Source organism: Python bivittatus, unplaced genomic scaffold (assembly GCF_059951505.1).
Source record: "Python bivittatus isolate LINGU-HERP-01145 unplaced genomic scaffold, Pbiv_v1 ctg000980_np1212, whole genome shotgun sequence".
In the NCBI taxonomy this organism is placed as follows: Eukaryota; Metazoa; Chordata; class Lepidosauria; order Squamata; family Pythonidae; genus Python; species Python bivittatus.
In genome coordinates this window covers 24,657,237-24,661,960 of record NW_028277125.1, presented here as the reverse complement: position 1 = coordinate 24,661,960, position 4,724 = coordinate 24,657,237, and positions in this window count along the sequence as shown.

The window sequence follows — 4,724 nt, the reverse complement described above, 5'->3', positions numbered from 1 at the left end:
GTCTTAAACTAATAGCCATAGCACTAAACTAAGATTTTCTGAATACCCCGCAGTTAGCTGAGTTCATAGCCACGCGAAGCTATGAATCATGATTTCCAGATCCCATGACAAGGTCCGCGATTAAGCAGCAAACTAGTCACATTTTGAGGTAACGCGTTCGGATCTAGCCACCTGCAAAGACCCAAGGCGCGCGCGTCCCCTCCAGAAAAAGGGAGAGAGAGAAAAAAGTACAGGTGAAACTTGAAAAATTAGAATATCGTGCAAATGTTCATTTATGTCAGTAAGGCAACTCAAAAGGTGAAACCAATATATGAGATAGACGCATTACATGCAAAGCGAGATATGTCAAGCCTTACTTTGGTATAATTGTGATGATTATGGCGTACAGCTTATGAAAACCCCAAATTCACAATCTCAGAAAATTAGATTATTACATGACATCAATAACACAAGGATTGGAAATAGAACAATATCGGACCTCTGCAAAGTATAAGCATGCATATGTACTCAGTACTTGGTTTGGGCCCCTTTTGCAGCAATGACTGCCGCAATGCGGCGTGGCATGGATGCTATCAGCCTGTGGCACTGCTGAAGTGTTATGGAAGACCAGGATGCTTCAATAGCGGCCTTCAGCTCCGCTGCATTGTTCGGTCTCATGTCCCTCATCTTTCTCTTGGCAATGCCCCATAGATTCTCTATGGGGTTCAGGTCAGGTGAGTTTGCTGGCCAATCAAGCACAGTAATCCCATGGTCATTGAACCAGGTTTTGGTACTTTTGGCAGTGTGGGCAGGTGCCAAGTCCTGCTGGAAAATGAAGTCAGTATCCCCATAAAGCTCGTCTGTGGAAGGAAGCATGAAGTGCTCCAAAATCTCCTGGTAGATGGCTGCGTTGACCCTGGACTTAATGAAGCACAGTGGACCAACACCAGCAGATGACATGGCTCCCCAAATCAACACAGACTGTGGAAACTTCACACTGGACTTCAAGCATCGTGCATTGTGTGCCTCTCCATTCTTCCTCCAGACTCTGGGTCCTTGGTTCCCAAATGAGATGCAAAAGTTGCTCTCATCAGAAAAGAGGACTTTGGACCACTGGGCAATAGACCAGTTCTTTTTTTCTGTAGCCCAGGTAAGACGCTTCTGATGTTGCTTGTTGTTCAGGAGTGGCTTGACAAGAGGAATACGACATTTGAAGCCCATGTCCAGGATCCGTCTGTATGTGGTGGCTCTTGATGCACTAACTCCAGCCTCAGTCCACTCCTTGTGAAAGTCCCCAACACTTTTGAATGGCCTTTTCCTGACAATCCTCTCCAGGCTGCGGTCATCCCTGCTGCTTGTGCACCTTTCTCTACCACACTTTTCTCTTCCACATAACCTTCTATTGATGTGCTTTGATACAGCACTTTGGGAACATCCAACTTCTTTTGCAATTACCTTTTGGGGGTTTCCCTCCTTATGGAGGGTGTCGATGATGGTTTTCTGCACAACTGTCAGGTCAGCAGTCTTTCCCATGCTTGTGATTCCTACTAAACCAGCCTGAGAGACCATTTAAAGGCTCAGGAACCCTTTGCAGGTGTTATGGATTCATTAGCTGATTAGAGTGGGACACTGAGCCTAGAATATTGAACCTTTTCACACTATTCTAATTTTCTGAGATTGTGAATTTGGGGTTTTCATAAGCTGTATGCCATAATCATCACAATTATACCAAAGTAAGGCTTGACATATCTGGCTTTGCATGTAATGCGTCTATCTCATATATTGGTTTCACCTTTTGAGTTGCCTTACTGACATAAATGAACATTTGCACGATATTCTAATTTTTCGAGTTTCACCTGTATGTAGCAATTCTTGAGGCCGTGTTCTTGGTCAGGCTCCTTAAAAGCAAACGGACCAAAGTATCACATACAAACCCATTGTGTGATGTCCTTCTGGAGCAAGCAGTGTTACACAAAGCAAACAAAAAGCAAAAGACATTAAAAACAGGAGATAAAAGGAAAAGATTATTTAGAACAATGTGAGCTGGTTTTAGATAAAACAGGATTTTGATTGCACTTCTGACATACTGGCCCAGATGTGCCAAAACTGACCAATAGTACATCCTTGTTAATTATCCACCTGCATTTTATTGCTCATAATTTTTCCCCTCTCCCTTTCTTCTCTATTTTAAAAATCTATATTTCTTTCAGCATTATTCCTTTTCCTTTTTTTGAACTTATAGTAGCAATATATACCTTTTTAAAAAAGAAATAATCTAATCCACCTCCCTGCCCAGTGCTGAAATTTGTGACCACAGCATCCCTGACCAATAGCTATCCAGCCTGTTTAAACACTTACAGAGAAGACAGTTCACCAGCACCAAAAGCAATTTGTTCCATTGTTTAATTGCTCTTATCATTAGGGATGTTTTCACGATGGCTAACTGAAATGTACTTCCTTGTGCTTTAAATGCATTGTTTATTGCCCTGTCATCCAGAACTGAAAAATTTGTTCCTATCTTATTTAGCTCCCTAAAGACAGGTATCATGTTTCCTTGCAGTCTTCTCCAGGCTAAAATACTCAATACCTACAACTGTTCTACGTAAGTTTTCCCTTCCACCCCATTATCATCTTAGTTGTTTTTCTCTGGACATACTCATTTGTCAATATCCTTCCTAAAATGAACATAGAACAGAATACAGTATTCCAGGTGTAGTCTAATCAATGCAGATAGAGAGGAACATCGATGTGCATACTTTGGGTACGATTGTTCAGCCAGCTCTGCATTCCTCTAACAATAGCATAGTCAGCCCTGTCAAACCCTTAAATAATAATGCATGACCATGGAAGTTACCTTGAGTTACCTTGATAATGACACTATCCTTTTGTTGGTATAATGCCAGGAGAGCACTTGTCCCTTTGCAGTGGCATCACACTGTTGGCTCATGTTTAGCTTGTGATCCACTGACACCCTGGATCTTTTATCGCATGCTGCCCAGTATGGTCTTACCCAATCCTATACCCCTGTATTTGAATCTCCCTACTCTTATTCATTCATTCATTCATTCATTCATTCATTCATTCATTCATTCAATGCATACAGCTGTCCACTTGTCATGCAACTGTGGGTAGCTAACAACCACCTAAAACATCAACAAAATAACAACAGCAATGTAGTGTAGGAATTTTACATTGATAAGAAGACATCGATGTGCATACTTTGGGTACGATTGTTCAGCCAGCTCTGCATTCCTCTAACAATAGCATAGTCAGCCCTGTCAAACCCTTAAATAATAATGCATGACCATGGAAGCAATTCACATGGAATTTCATTAATTAGGTTTAATGGCAGCAAAAAAGGGATAGGATATAGAATCTCTGAAACTAAATAAGTGGACCTCCAGCCCTCATTTATTAGTGGATTTCTTGCCTTTCTCCAATCCTCTGGCATTATATTCATCCTTCATGATTTCTCAGAGACAACAGAAAAGGGCTCTAAGATGACATCTGCAAGTTCCTTCAAGACTCTGTAATGTAACTGGTTTGGTTTTGTAGATTTACATTCATTCATGGTAGCCAGCGGCTTCCTAACTATGCCTTTACGTATCTGGGCTTGCCATTCTGTCATGTTAATTGTTCTCCTTAGGTCTGTTTGAATACAGTTCCCATTTGGAGAGAAGACCAAAGCAAAATAGATGAGGAGCTCTGCTCTCTTTCCATCAGTTTTTATTTTCCTACCATTGTCTCCTAGCAGTGGGCCTAGCCCCTTCCTTTTATTATAGACATAGCCAAAAACTTCTTTATGTTGCTTTTAGCTTCCTGGGTAAGCCTTTGAACCTTTTACTTGGCAGATATCGCCTGCAGATCTTATCCACAGATCTTACAGCCTACTTTAAGTATAATAAGCAAAACCAAATGATGGGAATTTTCCAAACTCCAAGAGCCAAAGGAACTGTGGCTAGTGATATCATTATATCACCAGAATGGGGCCAAATTTTCATCTTGGTTTGGGGAGAGGAAATTAGAGGGGCACAATGGATGCCTTAAGCCTTTGAAAGACTTGGCATCCACATGGCCCCTTAATCCTTCCAATGGGATATTCAGCAGGATCCTTGGTAGTTTAGGGGGAGGGGCTTAATGAGTGAAATGAGAATCTAAACTTCTGCAAGGCTTAAGGCAGCCATTTCACCCCTTACCCCCCCAAAAAGCAGGCTGAAAAAACGCTGGGCTGTTGTGGGACCACAAAAAGGTTGCCAACCCCTGGGCTGCCCCATGACACAACATGTGAACTCAGTCTGAAACATAATAATTATTCCATCTACCTATACAGCGAGATACATGCTGAGGTCCCAAAAATCATGTTTGGGCGGAGAACATCTTCATTCAGAGAGGAGAGGTTTCCACTTTTCCACCAACTGACTTTAAGAACAACATTCAGTGAGGTCAAAAGAACCTGCATGTAGCAGGTGGAAGCTTCTACCCATATAAACTATCTGTATTCTTTTGGGACTCAATGTCCAAAATGGAGTTTTTTGGCCTTCTGGAAGTCATGAAGACCTGGCTGTTCTCTCAGGCATTGGGGCCAGGATATTAGAGGAGCCCAATATACCCTATGTATCCTAGGGACAGGTTGTTAGCCACCACAAGTTATTTAAGATGGCCAGCCATATAACTCTTCTAAATAAATAATGTAATCAGCCCAGTGCCTGAGGAGTAGAGATTATCTGGATTTTTAATAATACTTT